Raw genomic sequence first — 18,525 nt, forward strand, 5'->3', positions numbered from 1 at the left:
ATCAAGGGGCCCCCCGCGCGGCTGCATATAAAATACACAGCAACACCAAGGTTCTGCAAGGCAAGAAACGTTCTGTTCCCTCTGTTAGACAAGGTCTCTGCCGAGTTAGACCGACTCGTGGCCCTAGGCATTATCTCGCCTGTTTCCTATGCAGAAAGGACCACCCCGGTGGTTCCCGCATTGAAAAGCGATGGGACAGTTCGCATCTGCGGAGATTTTAAACTAACACTGAGCCCAGTTTGTGAAATGGAAAGGCATCCTCTACCCGTAATAGACGACATTTTCACTACGCTTCGCGGGGGACAGCAGTTCAGCATCTTGGATTTACGCGATGCCTACAACCAAATTTTTCTAGACAAAGATTCATGTAAATTAGCTGTTATAAACACACACAAGGGCCTCTTCTGCTATAATCGACGGCCATTTGGAATCGCGTCCGCACCTGCGATTTTTCAAAGAACGATTGAGTATGTTCTGCAAGGTCTTCCAGGGGCTCAATCGTACTTACATAATGTCTTAATAGCAGATGCGAAGGATCAGCCAAATACGAATCTGCAAGTAGTTCTGCAGCGTTTCAGGGAATACGGCATCAAGCTCCGGGCGGACAAGTGCTGACTAGGCGAACCGCCCGTTTCGTATCTAGGACATAGAATCGACGCCGCAGGGCTGCAACCGTCAGAGAAGACCATCTAGGCAATTAAGCTGGCTCCGACTCCTCGAAACGTTACGGAGCTTCGGTACTTTTTGGGCATGCTCACTTTTTATAACAAATTCTTGCCTAATCTGTCCACGCTCCTCAGCCCCTTATACCGACTTCTGGAAAAGAAATCGAAATGGTCTTGGGAAGGGCCTGAGGGTGAGGCATTCGGGAAGGCTAAAGCCATTTTGTGTTCCGCTCCGGTGCTGACTCACTTCGACTCTGCAAGAGAGTTATTTTTGGAGGCTGATGCACCACCCTATGGCGTTGGAGCGGCCTTATTCCATCGCATTGCAGGACGGTATCAGCCCTTAGGATTCCGATCTCGGAAGCTCAATGCCGCAGAAAAGAATTATTCGCAAATCGAGCGTGAGGCATTAGCTCTCGTCTACGGTGTCACGAGGTTCCGAGATTATCTGCTGGGCAGGCAGTTCACACCAATAACTGACCACCAGCCATTGCTGGGTCTCCTAAGAGCGGACAGGCAAACGCCGGTTATGGCCGCTGCCCGCGTTCAGCGATGGGCACTCATACTTGGGGCCTACCGATATCGATCGCAACATAAGCCTGGAAAATTCATGTGCAATTCCGATGCTCTGAGCCGCCTACCTCAACCGTTATAGGGCGAAGCTGACCAGGAGGATGAGGCCCAAATTGTACTGACCCTGGACCAGTGGGATCAGCCTGCCGTGCCGTTAAAGGAACTCAAAGCACTCGCTGTCGCTGATGAGGTACTCTCACAGGTACGAAAGTACACACGGGAAGGTTGGCCGCGCAGTTTTGACATGGAAACAAAAGAAATGGCAGAGTTATACAAAAAGCGGCATGAGATGTCTGTTGCTGACAGTGCTCTACTGGAGTCATTGCCTTGTAGTGCCGACAAATGCGCGAGGGAAGCTGCTGAAGCTGCTACATGCAGCCCACCAACGCGTGTTTGCTATGAAGGCAAAAGCCAAGTCTTTATTTTGGTGGCCCAGCTTAGACAACCACATCGAGCGCATTGCAGCGACATGCCACAACAGCGTGCAAACGTTACCGATGCCTCAGGCGAAAGAACCAGTAAGTTGGCCCCATAAGCGCGTAAGGTGGTCGTGCTTGCATATCGACTATGCGGGACCAATCAAAGGGAAAATGATTCTGGTAGTCGTCGATTCACACAAAGTGGATTGAGGCGGTTCCCATGTCGCAGGCGAACGCACACAGCACCATTAATGCCTTGAGAACATTATTTAGCCGTTTTGGTATACTGCGCACGGTCGTGTCAGACAACATGACACCATTCACAGCATCGGAGTTCGAGCAGTTTATGAAGGGAAACGGAATCGCGCATATTAGGGCGCCCCCTTATCACCCCTCAGAGTAATGGCCTAGCCGAGCGAGCCGTGCGCACCGTCAAAGCAGGCTTGAAGAAGACAGGAGGCGGTTGCATCAGAACGGCGTTGGCCCGGCTGTTGTGCAATTACCGAAATGCCCCACACCAAGGAGGCCCTTCTCATTCAAAATATGCTATTGGGTTACCGGTTGCGCACAAGACTAGACATGTCTTTTCCTTCCAGAGCCTCCCTGCCAAAGCTGCGAATGACTCGAGCTGGAACTTAGCAACGGGAGACTATGTGTACGTATGAAATTACGGCGTCGGCGATAAGTGGGTCCCAGGCACTGTTGAAGCTACTTCCGGCACTCGCCTCCTGGATGTTAAGACTGCGGAAGGGCTTGTCCGCCGCCACTTGGATCAAGTTCGTAAGCCGAGCACAGATGAGACCACAGCAGCCGTCGACCTGTCGAGGGTTCCAACAACAGGTTCCCCGGTATTAAAGGAACCAAGGACCTCTGAAACATCTGAGAGAATACCAGAAGCGCAACCTCAGGAGCTACATCGCTCCACACGATCAAAGAAACCTGCTGTGCGTTTTGGTTACTAAGGCTGAAGAAATGCGGTAACCCATGAACGTGACATGCAAGCTATTTCGTTCAGTGCGCATGTGCACACTCTTTCTGTCACACCTTCCCTCTCCCCTTACCTTTTCTTTATATTTCCGAGCGTGAATAAATCCGGCATTCTTCGGCTGGTATGACTGTCTCGTTCACTACGGGAGGGGCGTTGCCTCCGACCGTCAACCATCGTAATAACCTCAGAGATGCTTACCAGAAGCTGGTGCTCCAGGATGCCTCTCGCAAGTATGTCACAATATCGACAACTTTGGGGATCTTGCAGTACAAGCGCTTGACGCTTGGCGTGGCCTCATCACCAGTCATATTTCAGAGGGAGATGGACAACCTCTTCAGGGGCATGAGGCACGTGGCGGTGTATTTGGATGACATCCTGGTTACTGGCAGCGACGACGGGGACCACCTGCAAAACCTGCACAACGTCCTGGCACGACTGCAGGACGCCGGTGTCAAGCTCAAGCTGGAAAAGTGCATTTTCCTGGCACCTAGTGTTGAGTACATGGGACATGTCATTTCTCAGGCTGCCTAGCCCCGTCTCCCCGCAAAGTTGATGCTGTGCTCAAGGCGCCTAAGCCCCAGAACAAGAAGGAGCTTCAGAGATACCTCGGCCTCATCAACTTCTGCAGGAGTTTTCAGCCGAACCTGTCGTAGCATCTACAGCCGCTCCATCTTCTGCTTCGACATGGTCAGCAATGGGTCAGGAAGAAGGAGCAGGACCGGGCCTTCCAGTGCAGCAAGGAGCTAATCATTAAGGCTCGAGTGCTGGTACACTTCGATCCTGCCAAGCCTGTCGTCCTGACCATAGATGCGTCGCCGCACGGCGTGGGAGCCATGCTGGCTCACAGCGACAAAGATGACCAAGAAAGCCCTGTTTCGTTTGCTTCTCATCTGCTTCATGCTGCAGAGCAACGCTACAGCCAGCTGGACAAGGAAGGCTTGGCCCTCATGTTCGGTGTTGAACGCTTCCACCAGTATCTGTGGGGCCGGCAGTTCGAGGCGGTCACGGACCACAAGCCGCTGTTGGGTCTGCTGGGGCCTGACAAGGCAGTTCCCGTGCAGGCATTACCTCGAGTGGTACGCTTGGCCTTCAGGCTGGCAGCTCACAGTTACCAGCTTGTTTACCACCGGGAAAGGGGACCTGGGACCTGCTAATGCACTGAGCCGCCTGCCCCTGTCAGAGGTGCCTGATGCTGTTCCAGAACCTGCTGAAGTGTTCATGCTGGAGCACGCGTACCCGGAGGTGCTCTCCAGATCTGCAGTATTGCAAGCGACCAGCCGGGACCCAGTCCTGTCTCAGGGGGTCAAGGCGGTGTCCCGTGGGGAGGAATTGGTTCAGCAGGCCTATAGCCACAAGGTCGCTGAGCTGAGCTTGCAGCAGGGCTGCCTACTGTGCGGTTCCAGGGTGGTGATCCCACAAAGTCTCCGGTCCAGAGTCCTGCAATTGCTGCACACGGGTCATCCTGGCGTGGAAAAAAACAAGCTGGTGGCCTGGTCCCATGCTTGCTGGCGTGGCCTGAACCAAGGCATCGCTCACATGGTGCAGAGCTGCCAAACCTGCCAGGAGCATCAGCGGGCCTCACGTCATGTAGAAATCACCCCCTGCACGTTCCCTCAGAGACCCTGGTACCGGCTACATGTGGATTTTGGGGGACCTTTCAAGTGCCATTACTTCCTGGTGGTGGTGGAGGCCTTTTCGAAGTGGGTGGAGGTTCTACCTGTCACCACTTTATCAGTAGGCGCGACCATTGCAGTGCTACGACAGGTCTTCGCCGCCCCAGCGTCGCCGGACGTCATCGTGCCCGACAATGGTCCTGCTTTCACCAGCACAGAGTACCTGGCCTGGCTGACAAATAACGGAATCCGCCGGATGATGCTTCCGTCGTACTACCCTGCTTCAAATGGGGCAGCCGACCGGGTGGTGCAAACCATGAAGGACAAGCTCAAGAAGAGCCAGGCTGGGGATTTCCCCGACGCAGATCACCCAGATACTGTTTTAGTACTGGACCACGCCTCACGATGTAACTGGCCGTGCCCACTGTGAGCTCCCGCTGGGTAGGATGGTCAAGACACCCTTGCACGTCTTGCATCCGGACCTCCGATCCACTGTGCTCCTGAAGTAGCTGAAGCAGAAGCTGGCTGCTGACCAAGGGCGCCGTCCTGGGCCTTTGCTAGAGTCGGGAGCTGCCACATGGCACAGACAACGCCGACCAAGTGAGGCCTCGCCTCGGGTCCTGGCCAGCACCCTGAACTGCCACTTCAGAGTTCCAGCCCGCACGAGGACCGGCGGCAACACCAGTCGCTTCCAGTGGAGCACCGCCCACCTGGGAGGCGGCAAGCGTTGCCAGTGGTGCGGCGCCCGTTGGGCCGGTGTCGAGCACGGCATTACTCACAAGGCCGACCACTGCGGACCCTCCGGATGGAGCGAGGCTCTCTCAAGCAGCACCCGGCGTTGCCACACCCCCGGCCCGTCAACACCGGTGCCCAGGCGCAGAACTCGATGGCGGAGGCCATGGGACCGTTACTCGCGTGGTTAGCAGGCATTGTCGACCCGGCCAGGGCGGAGGCAGAGCCGCGTACTTTGAACTTAGAAGCTTTTTTTTTGGCGACGAACAAACTGGGGGCAAAGGGGTGTAGCAAGCATGTGACGCCCCCTTGGGCGTAATTTTCGTTGGCACGCCAGGCTCGGTAGGCAACATTGGTCACCGCACCGCAATAAACACCGACGAGCACAGCTGCTCAGTGGTCAGTCATCGTTCATCACCACCACGCTGCCGAACGTCCGTCTAACGGAGGTTGCCTCGAGTCCCCCTTTGTTCACGAACCCAGGCGGATCGTGACAGGAGACGTTGAAGAATTGAAAAAAAAATGTAGGCCCATTAGCTTACATACAGTGTTATATAAAACATTCATCAAGATAATCTGCAGTATAATGAGGGCAACACTGGACTTAAGTCAACCAACGGAAAAGGCTTGTTTAGGGATTTTTAGGATATACATTCTGTGTGTATCGGGCTTTGCTAGAGGGCACGTGCTCTGAAAGCGTCGGTGTTTGTATTTGAAAAAGCCAAGTGCAGTACATGCCAAAAAAGACGGTAAAGGGTGCAGTGTGCGGGGGGGTCCCTCAAGGTATATGATGGGAAGGATGAGAATGGAGTGGAAATAGAGGCAATCGGCACACACTGTGATGTCGATGTCGATGCTGGGCTGAAGAAAATGCAGGCGTTCCAGGATGACATTGTCAAACAGGTCGAACAGTTCAAAAATGAGCTAAATAGGGAGCTTGATACATGGAAGGCCGTGAAAAATAACTTCAGGCAGCAGGGGAAAAGCTGAACTGGGCCGGCATCGGGAACGAAACAGGTCGTGAAAATGGAACGTAGTATCTCGACGCGAGTCATCTTTGTGGGAAGACAGAGCGTGCCAACAAAGCCCGTGGAATGCGCGCAATGGGGGGAGGGGTTGGCGGGAAAGAGCTGCACCTATCTTGATGTGGCCACAAAGAGAAAGCAAGAACGCAGGGGGCAATACCACTTGACAAGTAGAAATCACACTGAAAAGGATGGCAAAGGTCTGCAGGGAGAGGCCTCGGCAGTAGTAAAGAGTGTAAGACGGCTTATCGTCGGTGACTCAAACCTAGCTAGGTGCTCAGAGGCAACTGTGGAGAGGGCGAAAGTGACAAAAGAGTGGCGGTAGGGACATTTCAGGACCAAAATTGGCCGCTGTTATGGAGTGACCAAAAGCAAAGCTCGCTGAAAATGCCCACGCACACAACCTTGTCGAAGTAGCAGATGGGCTAAATTACGTGCGGAACAGAAAAAGAATAGGACTAGCCCGGCACTTGGCGAAGTGGGTAGACGACTTGCGCTAGCTGTTCTCTTAGGTGCAGATTGGGATGCGCACGGTGCCTGAGGTGCCTGTACGTGACAGAAAAACAGAAAGAGCCCTAGTGCTTGCGAATGAGGCGAAAAGGATAATGAGCCGAGAGAAAGGTTTCGATGTTGTAGAAATAAAGAGTGAAGTGGGAAGGTGTGGTGGTTTCCAACGAGACCTAATCGACTTCAATGACAGGCCTGGACAAGAAGTGGGCTGGCGACTTGCTCATTGCTTGGTTGCTTTTTTGTCGGGCCCACGGGTGATCAGGAGGCCAATGTAGGTAGTAATTGAGGAATTCCCCTAGGGCAACCTCGGAATAGCATCGCCATCAATAGGAGAAAAAGGAGAACAACGAGAATGAGAACTCGTCATGCAATAGGGTACATAGACATGCAGGGCGGTGGAAGAAAGGAAATGTGGGTAGAGATTCAGTAGCAGTCAATTAGAGAACAAATAGGGGTGTAGGCCGTTACAGAAGCGCACAATAGAGACTCGGAAGAGCCGCCAGTGATTGAGAATTATGTTTGGGAAGGGTGCAGCAGAACTAAGTCGGAAAGAAAGGGAGGGGGAGTCGGAATGCTCATCAATAAGGGAGCGAAATGGAAAAGAATAAATTCAAAATGTCAAGAGCATACTTGGTTATCATGTGCAACGAGTGGAAAGAAAACTTGGCTGGGCGTTGCGTATTTGTGGACCGGAAATGACTGCAGAAAAAAGAATCAAGAGTAAGTGGAATGTGCCGACACTTAGTGCCGACACAAAGGATTTCGAGAATGGCGCCGAAATTATCCTATTATGTCACACGAATGCCCACATACAGGATCTATTGGCTATACCGACAACAACGGCAAGTCAATGCAAGATCTTTGCGAGCAGCATTACCTCGCTATCGCGAATGCAAGGCCATAGTGGGACGGGCAGACCACGTGGCAAGTGAGAAACTGGCAATCGACCATTGTGTATGATGACCGAAGGAATTTATGATAAGTTGAGAGAAATTGTTATTGACTAAGAATTCTATAGTAGCATAGGGAGTTACCATAAACGCATCATTCTGAAAATAAGATTTGTAGTTAGGAAAAAGAGCAAGACGCCCAAAATGGACAGCGCACATTTTAACGCTTCATCATCAGCCTGGTTACGCCCACTGCAGGGCAAAGGCCTCTCCCATACTTCTCCAACTACCCCGGTCATGTACTAATTGTAGCCATGTTGTCCCTGCAAAGTTCTTAATCTCATCTGCCCACCTAACTTTCTTCCGCCCCCTGCTACGCTTCCCTTCCCTTGGAATCCTGTCCGCAACCCTTAATCACCATCGATTATCTTCGCTCCTCATTGCATTCCCTGCCCATGCCCATTTCTTTTTCTTGATTTCAATGAAGATGTCATTAACTCGCGTTTGTTCCCTCACCCAATCTGCTCTTTTCTTATCCCTTAATGTTACACCTATCATTCTTCTTTACATAGCTCGTTGCGTCGTCCTCAATTTAAGTAGAACCCTTTTCGTAAGCCTCCAGGTTTCTGCCCCGTTCGTGATTACTGGTAAGACACTGCTGTTATACACTTTTCTCTTGAGGGATAATGGCAACCTGCGGTTAATGCTCTGAGAATGCCTGCCAAACGAGCCCCAGCCCATTCTTATTCTTCTGATTATTTCAGTCTCATGATCCGGATCCGCGGTCACGACCAGTCCTCAGTAGATGTATTCCGTTACCACTTCAAGTGCCTCGCTACTATCGTAAACTGCTGTTCTCTCCCGAGACCGTTAAACATTACTTTAGTTTTCTGCAGAATAAATTTTAGACCCAGCCTTCTGCTTTGCCTCTCCAGGTCAGTGAGCATGCATTGCAGTTGCTCCCCTGAGTTACTAAGCAAGGCAATATCATCATCAGCGAATCGCAAGTTACTAAGGCATTCTCCATTAACTGTTATACCGAATTTTTCCCAATCCAGGTCTCTGAATACGTCCTGTAAACACGCTGTGAATAGTATTGGAGAGATCGTATCTCCCTGCTTGACGCCTTTTTTATTGGGATTTTGTTGCTTTTTAAAGAAGACTACGGTGGCTGTGAAGCTGCTATAGGTATCTTTCAGTATTTTTACATACGGCTCGTCTACACCCTGATTCCGTAATGCCTCCATGACTTCTGAGGTTTCGGCTGAATGAAACGCGTTCTCGTAATCAATGAAAGCTATTAGAAGGCTTGGTTATATTCCGCACATTTTTCTATCACCTGATTGATAGTGTGAATATTGTCTATTGTTGAGTAGCCTTTACGGAATCCTGCCTGGTCATTTGGCTAAGAGAATTCTAAGGTGTTCCTGATTCTATTGGCGGTTACCTTAGTAACTACTTTGTAGGTAACGGACAGTAAGCTGATCGGTCTATAATATTTTGTCTTTGGTGTCCCCTTTCTTATGGACTAGGATTATGTTAGTGTTCTTCCGAGATTCCGGTACGCTCTAAGTCATGAGACATTGCGTATACAGGGCGGGCAGTTTTTCTAGAACAATTTGCCCACCATCCTTCAACAAATCTGCTGTTACCTGATCCTCCTCAGCTGCCTTCCCCCTTTGCATAGCTCCCAAGGATTTGTTTACTTCTTCGGGCGTTACTTGTGGGATTTCAAATTCCTCTAGAGTATTCCGTCTTCCATTATCGGCGTGGGTGCCACTGGTACTGTATATATCTCTACAAAACTCGTCAGCCCCTTGAACTATCTCATCCATATTAGTAATGATACTGCGGGCTTTGTCTCTTCCCGCATACATCTGATTCTTGCCTATTCCTAGTTTCTTTCTTCACTGCTTTTGCTTCCTCCGTTCCTGAGAGCACATTCAATTCTATCCATATTATACTTCCTTATGTCAGCTGTCTTACGTTTGTTTATTAATTTAGAAAGTCTGCCAGTTCTATTCTAGCTGTAGGGTTACAGGCTTTCATGCATTGGCGTTTCTTAATCAGATCTTTCGTCTCCTGCGATAGCTTACTGGCATCCTGTCTAACGGAGTTACCGCCTACTTCTATTGCACACTTCTTAATGATGCCCATAAGATTGTCGTTCATATCTTTAGCACTGAGGTCCTCTTCCTGAGTTAAGGCCGAATACCTGTTCTGTAGCTTGGTCTGGAATTCCTCTATTTTTCCTCTTACCGCTAACTCATTGATCGGCTTCTTATGTACCAGTTTCTTCCGTTCCCTCCTCAAGTCTAGGCTAATTCGAGTTCTTACCATCCTACGGTCAGCACAGCGCACCTTGCCGATCACATTCAGATATTGTATGATGCCAGGGTCAGTGCAGAGTATAAGATCTATTTCATTTCCAGTCTCGCCATTCGGGCTCCTCCACTTCCACTTTCGCCTATCCCGCTTGCGGAAGAAGGTATTCATCATCCGCATATTATACTGTTCTGCAAACTCTACTCATAACTCTCCCCTGCTGTTCCTAGTGTCTATGCCATATTCCCCCACTGACTTGTCTCCCGCCTGCTTTTTGCCTACCCTGGCACTGAAGTCACCCATCAGTATAGTGCATTTTGTTTTCACTTTGCCCATCGCCGATTCGACGTCTTCATAGACGCTTTCGACTTTCTGGTCATCATTACTGGATGTACGGGCGTAGACCTGTACGACCTTCAATTTGTACCTGTTATTAAGTTTCACAACAAGACCTGCCACCCTCTCGTTAATGCTATAGAATTCCTGTATGTTACCAGCTATAGTCTTATTAATCAGGAATCCGACTCCTAGTTCTGGTCTCTCCGCTAAGCCCTGGTAGCACAGGACGTGCCCGCTTTTTAGCACTGTATATGCTTCTTTTGTCCTCCTAACGTCACTGAGCCCTATTATATCCCATTTACTGCCCTCTAATTCCTCCAATAGCACTGCTAGATTCGCCTCACTAGATAACGTTCTAGCGCCAGGTTCAAATTCCAATGGCGGCCTGTCCGGAACCAGGGATTCTTAGCACCCTCTGCTGCGTCGCATGTCTGACCGCCGCCGTGGTCAGTTGCTTCGCAGCTGCTGGGGACTGATTGTTTGACTGACTGACTGATTGGGGTTTGATTGTTGTGTTCATATAGGAGGTTGTGGCCATATAGTACACTAGGGTGGCCAATCCTGCTCCGGTGAGGGAGTGCGTTACCGGTTCTGGTCACAGGGATCAGGTCGCAATCCAGGACTGTTTATGCAATTTTATCAACACGCGGATTTTTTTTAATCTGGTGGAAAATTACGTGGTACCGGGATTCGAACCAGGGTCCTCTTGCACGCGAGGTGGATGTTCTACCTCTACGCTGCATCTTCCTCGAACGCTTAGCAGATACCAAATACAGCAACGACAGTCGAGGAAGAACGCGGCTAATGTCCGAGTAAAGAGTGGGAATATAGTGAGCTTCAAAGTGTAATAACGACAAAAATAAGGAAAAAGAAAGAACATGCTCATTGGAAAGAAAGAAACCGAAATACTGGTCGAAGACGGAGGTACGAGGAGCGATCGCCAAACGGGAGAAAGCATCCCTAGAGCATAGGTAGATAAAAAAATAGCGCTGTTGCCACAGTATAATGTAGCCAGAAATTGGGAGATTCCCGGGAAAAAAATCTGTGGTTCATATAGTGGTGCAGGCCAAGATAAAAGGTGAAAGGGAACGTTGGTTGTCAGAAAGACGTGAGAAAAAGAAGGCTGTGCATAGAGTACTTTGGGACGCGTAAACTTGTTAGTCAGGAAGTCTTGAACAATAATGCAACATATCCTAGACGAAGATGGAAATAAACTGGAAGGGGATGCGACATTAAATTACATCCGTAAAATAACAGCCGTATCTTTCCAAGGCAATGACGACGTTGTACACGAGTAAAAAAAGAACATGAAAGGGAACCAGAAGGAAAAGGAGCTGGTGCTCAGAAATTTGCTGACAGAATATATCGTTCCTCTTGGATTTCAGGAGCTCAAGCCTGCTGAATGCGATACCCATGGGCGTTATAGGGTCCAGCAGGTACACGCTTTTGCGTGGCGACGCCGGCTTATGTGACTCAATTCCGCCTGCCATGCCATGGGAGACAAGGGCCCCGGCTTCGTTCGGAACTGTCGGCTCGGAGGGGTGCCGGTCAAAAGCGTCCGGGTCTGGCCCGGTTACGCTGTAACGGAAGTAGCGGTAACGGTAGCGCTGTAACGTCAATGCCCTGCGAGGGTGGCGGTCTGAGGGCTCGCGCAAATGCTTTAGCGATGTGCGCGCCATGTGATTCGTTTCAACAACAAAAGGCACTCCGTCGACGTAGCGATCACTCGGCAGGGCAGGCAGGCCTAGGGCGACTAGCGTCCACCACGGGAGGCCTCACACTAGCCTGACATTGCGCCATTTTCGTGAGCGACAACAGCAGCAGCGCGGCTGCGGTGTGCAGTGGTGGTGGCTCTGAGCGGCACTCACAGAGTGCCTGCCGGGACGTGCATGCTTGTGGCCCGAAGGGACCGGCGGAGAGACATCATGCAAAACTGCGAAAAGGTTGCTTGCCAGGCCCACTGAGGCCGGATAGCGGATCGCAGCCGCCGATGGAGTGGAATGCCTCCAGCCCCGACGAAGCAGCTCCGCAGTTAGAGGGATCGCGCAGCTCGGGCCGGAGGATTGCACTGCGGTTGGGCATCTGACAGCGCAAATAGCGCTGCCACGAAGAGCATTCGTAGAGCTTGCACAATTGTGTGCCGCCTCAAACGACTGAACCTCCGCAACGGAGGACTCAGGCTTCGACGCGGGCCGCAAAGGGGACTGCTCCGACGCCATGCCTAAACCTAGTTGGGTGCCAGATATGTGTGGGTGTTGATGCTAACGCACCCGGAAACATCTAGGTAAGGTCTAAGGAGACACGTAGCTTGTCCCCACTCCACAGCGCCTGCAAAAACGCGCCGTGGCGAGTTTGCTGACTCAGCGGCAAGACGTAGAGATGACTCCAGCCGTGGTACAAACGAATAGAATTCATTCCCTGTTATGTACAAAATTCGTGTACGATACACAGATTAGGCACTAGGCTGGCAGTAGCAGGATACGGGTGAAAGCTCCGGGGAAGCCCGCGGCGCCTCCACACAGGCTCTTCCGAGCTAGATTCGCCACACAAAAGGGGTTCAAAGGGGCGCGGAACAAAGCGCGTCCGAGAGCCAAGAGAACCGACGGTGAACCTTTCGGGTGAAGGCGGCCGCCTACTGAAGGGGAGAGTTGCCGAAAGAGGGCGAGAGGGGCCCGCTCCTCGGGCGCTGTTCGCACGCGCGGCGCACAGCGTAACGTCAGCCGCGCACGCAAGCTGCATGCTCCGCCTGCTGCTCTTCTTTAATGCAAGGTGGAAAGTTGATGAAAAATTAGACTTGGGGACTGCTTGCTTGCATGAGGAGTGTTTATAATTTATCGCTGAATCATGAAGTCTGCGGCGCAAAGGTGCAGCCCACTTCATTCGTGGGTTGAAATTAGCTTTACTAAGCTAGTGAAATTGGCCCCTATTTGTCAGCGACATGCACGAAAGCGACGTGCTCCTACATGGTCTTGCCAATTTTTTATCACTGACGACGTTTCAGGACGACCTCGTCCTGATAAATCGTCCAAGAAACAGGTACTGTTTACAGCTCAGTGAATTCTTCCCCACTTAAAAAAAATAAAAAATCCGCAGATTGTTACTCTCCTGTAACACGCAAAGGAGAAAGCCCCCTGCACACATGGTAATGCATAAAGTTATTCGATCGGAGGGGTCAGACTTATTGCAAGATATAACGAGCTGTATTGTGAAGTAAACGTATCGCGCTTTCGTTTTGTTTCGTTCTCTTTCTCCCCTCTTTTCTGTCTTTATTTGTTCTATCTTACATGTTCTCTCGTTCTTTCTTTCGTTCCTTGTTTCGTTCTTTTTGTCGTTCGCTGTTTCGTTCTTTCATTCGTTATTTATTTATTTCGTTTCTTCATTCATATTCAGTAATTGCATCTTTGCAATCGTATGAGCGAATCTTGATGTTGATATTTCTTCTTTTCTTCCTTCATTTTTTTTTTCGCTTCTTCATTCATATGCAGCCATTCCACCTTTGCTTGCTTACGGGGTTATTTTCCATTCCAGATTGTTATTTCTTTGTGGGGGGTATGAGCCATTGCTGATGATGATATAGTTTGTACTACTCGTCTACTTTTTTGTATCACTGTACAAGACGCCGCATTTTTCGGCTAGGAGCCATTGCAGTACGCCACTTAAGGCTTTCGCCTTTTAAAGAAAGCAGTCATATTCTGAATGCACAGTTATAGTGCACGGTAAGCTTACGAACAATGGCGCAGTAGCGGCAACCCTGTTATTATGACAGCGTAATACTTGCGGCCATGGTTTACAGCTGAAGTTTCATTAGTCCTGTATATTCTTTTGGGAAATGAGCATATATTAATGCTGCATGCACATATGAGTTAAACTGCTAACTTACTGTTGTATAGCAAAGGCCGTAATATTTATGAACATCAAAAGCAGCATCAAAGAAAACACGGCCGGCGGGAAGAACTGTAACCGTAGTTGTAGCCATAGTTGCGCACAGCACGCGTGCGCTGCGTCAAGGCGAGGCGTGCCAGTTTGTTTGTGAATGAACGATGCGTTTTTAAGGCGCCGTGGTGTCTGCGCACTGTGGATGCATCTGTGGATGCTGTTGCCACTTCAAAAGAATGCAAGGCAATTTTTTTTTACCCTTGTGGCTATGTCGATCCATTAGTGCGCATCGAGGTACGGTGTTTTCACTGCGCCGATTCTACCACTGGGAGGTAGTCTACTTATGTATGCTTCTAGTGGAGTACTTTGTCATCGACCCGTTTGTTGCGCGTGTTGCAGCAATGGCATACCTGTCTCAGGCAATGCCGTACAAAATTTCCGCTTATAGTTTTTCCTTATCTGCACGCAGTTCTGATGTAATACGCGGAACATCTTTTGCAGTTTTTGTGTGCTTTCTGTTTGTTCTTCATGTCAGGAGCCGTCACTTTTCAGTGGTGAAACATTTTGAGGTACGATTTGGCTCTTTGTCCTAAATTAGTTTGGCAGAGGCGCAGCCACATTATTCCAATTTGGAAGCAAATACTTCCAGCTCACTATTTTCTCAGCACGACTTTAGTGGTAGGGCTAGCACTCCTGCTTTTAAATGAATCTATAGGTGTTAATTTCTATGCGCAGTGATCTCACAACTTGCTAAAAAGGACATCCTCGGGTCCAAGGCCTCTGACAATCAAGATTGCTGACGATCTCGAAAGGGAATGTGCAATAATACATTCTCAGCTAATAAATTCTTCTAGGAATGTTTTGCAGTTGTCTTGTTTTTTTTTTGTGTGTGTTTTTATGTATCTGGTGCGTCCAGTATACCAGAATCTACACAGCAAGAACATATTTGCACCCTTAAGGGTGTTTTCTTTTCGGACAGGCCACACCCCCACCTTTAGGGCCTTACAAAAATGTATAGGCGACGACAAACAGGAGATTTAACTAGACGTGTGGTGACAAAAGAAGTAGTTGAAAACTGTGTAATTGCTCTGAAAGCATTGCGCACAGAGAAATATCCGACAGAAGAGTTTCATATCTATCCATATGAAATTCTCCTGCCGGATATTTGTCTGCGCCCAATGCTGTCAGAATGATTACATAGTTTTCAACTACGTGTTTTGTCATCGCACGTCTAGTTAGACTTCCTCTTTGTCGTCCTTTATAAATTTTCGTAAGGCCCTAACGGTAGGGGTGCTACTAGTGCAACAAGAAAACACCGTTACGGGTGAAAAAATTTTACAGTGTAATGCTGAGGTGCTTTTGCTCCGCAGTTGATGTTAACGCAGTCTAAGAGGCTACGTACCCGCCCTGGGTGCTTATTGCTATGGTGTTGAGCTCCTAAACACGAGGTCGCGGGATCGAATTCCGGCCACGACGGCCGCATTTCGATGGGTGCGAAATGCGAGAAAAAAAAACCCCGTGTTCTTAGACTTGGGTGCACGTTGAAGAACCCCACGTGGTTCAAATTTCCGGAGTCCCCCGCTACGGCGAACCTCATAATCAGAAAGTGGTTTTGGCGCGTAAAACACCATAATTTAATTTTTTAAATGGTTACAGACCCTCATATTTCCACATAGGACTATTAGTGTATAGGTCTGAGGATAAATGTCACAAATTAAACATTGACTTTCACAATGACAGACCGATAGAGTTATTAGGCTTATACCCCAGTCGCAGGGGCATGCAACGATACTTGGAAGTTAGAAGCATAGAGCTTTCAAACAAACATTATTTCAAGGCATATGTGCCCATGCTACACGGTTTCCAGGTGGTCTCCGCTGAAGCTATTAACAGAAACCGTAACGTATTCTAAAACCCAAAAGTGACAAGGAAACCAGAAAGCTGACGATGGGAAGAAAAGAACGTGGACCTTTCGATGCGTAACAACCGATAACCAAATGCCACCCATGCTGCGTCGATTTATTTATTTTTATTTATTTACATACCTACTTCGCCCATTGGGCATTACAGTAGGGAGGACAGATAATCAATATAAAATACAAGATTGCACACTCTTAAAAAGGTTAAACACTTCAGACAGCACTAAGAACAAGTTTCGCCCAGGTAACAAGATACACTCATTGACACAGCACGCTGGCTAACATTGCAAAACATAAACATCAAAGAAGATTTCAAATGGCGAGTGCATTCTTATCTGCAAACATATGCTTGGAGAGCAGCGGGGAATGTGACATCAGAAGCAACTTCAATTAGTTCAGGAGGCAGCAGGTTCCATTCGTGTATTGTACGGGGAAAGAAGGAGTTTTGGTATATTGTTGTGCGCGCGCATATTTTTTTTTATCTTAAGTAAGTGGTCGCGGCGCCCGGATATGTATGTTGGTGGTTGTAGATAAGTCTCTTTGTTTAGTGGTGTGCGATTGAAGACAATATCTCGAAGGAAAGAGAGGCGGGAAACAACACGGCGTAGTGAAAGATCTTCCAAACATATATGCTGTTTTATTTCTGTGATACTGCTTGGAAATGAGTAAATGCCGGTTATGAAACGAGGCGCACGTTTCTGTGTCGCTTCTAAGCTATTGACAACAACTTGTGTATGCGGGTCCCATACAACAGACGCGTATTCGAGGATCGGGCGAACGTTGCTTAGGTAAAGTGTTCTTTTGCCATCTAGTGGCGCGTGCCTAAAGTTCCGTTTGATAAAATTAAGTACTCGCCCTGCTTTTAAAGTGATGCTTTGAATGTGACGATTCCATGTCAGATCGGCGGAAAATGTCACACCTAAGTATTTAGCTTCGAGTGTTTTTGATAAAGGGGAGCCGTTCAAATAATACTGTGTACGGATTGGTTACCGCTTGCGGGTGAAACAAATGTGCTTACATTTTGAGATGTTGAGAGACATCAGCCACCTGTCACACCATGAAGGAATTTTATTTATGTCTGTCTGTATTGCTACTCGATCGGAATAATTATTAATTTCTCTGTAAAGGACGCAATCGTCTGCGTACAGCCGGATTTTCGAGGTGATTCCTGTGCCAATGTCATTTATATATATAAGAAATAAAAGAGGATCTAAGACGGAACCCTGCGGAACGCCAGAAGATACGCATGCATATTCTGATTCTCTGCCATTAATTACCACTCTTTGTAAACGACCTGTCAAGTAGTTTTTGAGCCAATAAAGGATTTTTTCTGGTAAACCAAGAATTGAAAGCTTATGAAGTAAGAGAACATGGGACACTTTGTCAAACGCTTTCTGGAAATCTAACAGTATGCAGTCTGTTTGTAAACTTTTGTCAAATGATGTGAATATGTCATGGGTAAATTCCACTAACTGAGTTATGCATGAGTGACCAGCTCTAAACCCGTGTTGGTAAGGAACAAAGAAACTGTTGTTTTGAAGGTGGGTAAAGATGTTAGTGTAAATTATGTGCTCCAAGGTTTTGCACCACACAGATGTTAAGGATATAGGTCTATAATTCATGACACTGTCACGGGGCCTGCTTTTGTGAATCGGAACAATGTCGCCCATTTTCCAGTCTTCAGGTAATTCTGAGGTTTCAAGAGAGTTGTGATACAGTACTTCTAGATACCTTGATATGATATGTGCGCAGGATTTCAAAACAAAATTGGGTATCCTATCTGGACCTGGTGCCGAGTGTGGTTTAAATTTTTGGAGAAGGCTAACTATTCCGAAGTAGTGAATATCAATATCCGGCATATCATCAAGCGCGTGGCTCAAGAAGACGGGAAGATGTTGAGGTACTAGCGTGGAATACACAGAAACAAAGTAATCATTAAAACAGCTTGATTTATCTCTATCATTAGTAACAGCTGCACTATTGTGCATTAACTGAGGGATACCAACATTGTCTTTGCTGTTTGATTTCACTAGTTTCCAAAGTTCCTTTGGATTTTCTTTAATTCTAGAACCAAGAGAGTCAAAATACCTCTTTTTTCCTTCTGTGATTTTTATCTGGATTTCAAAACCAAGTTGTCGAAGCTTAGAAAATTGCAGTGGATCGGGCTTTTCTCTATACCGTTTCAACATACGATTCCTCTTATTAAGTAGCCCCTTTATGGGTTTATCAAACCAAGGTTTATTTTTTCGGTGTTTCACAGAAAGAAGCTTAGATAGAATGTGCAAGTCAATGAGCTGTAAAAGTTGTTCCTTGAACAGCAAGCACAACTCGGAGACAGATACAGTGCTGCTTGGTTCTGAGAAAGTATCGAAGTTTGACTCAAGCGTTTCAGAAATACGAGAGTAATTTTCGCTATCAAAGAAATAAACTTTTCTGGGTTTCGGTGGCGGCATGTACGGCTTGCGAGCAACGAGACGGGCAACCACTGCATCAGAGTCGCTTATTCTGGGAACTATGGAAACAGATTGCAGCAACGAAGGAGAGTTTGAAATCAGAAGATCTAAGGTGGAAGCGGCATTGCCATGGCGCCGTGTTGGTCCCTTCACGAATTGATAAAGACCATGCGTTGCGAAAAGATCGTTAAAAGCCGA

General features: G+C 48.3%; 1 protein-coding gene across 1 annotated transcript in view; it reads left to right on the forward strand.

Annotated features, from left to right (window-relative positions):
• LOC129386665 (uncharacterized) overlaps positions 1-14,859 on the forward strand; it is a 182,204-nt gene extending 167,345 nt beyond the window's left edge. The window contains exon 5 of the mRNA XM_055074785.2: positions 14,691-14,859. The gene's annotated coding sequence lies outside the window, so the exon portion shown is untranslated. The remainder of the gene's footprint in view (positions 1-14,690) is intronic.
• The last annotated feature ends 3,666 nt before the right edge of the window (positions 14,860-18,525 follow it).

This window comes from Dermacentor andersoni, chromosome 4, assembly GCF_023375885.2.
Source record: "Dermacentor andersoni chromosome 4, qqDerAnde1_hic_scaffold, whole genome shotgun sequence".
NCBI lineage: Eukaryota > Metazoa > Arthropoda > Arachnida > Ixodida > Ixodidae > Dermacentor > Dermacentor andersoni.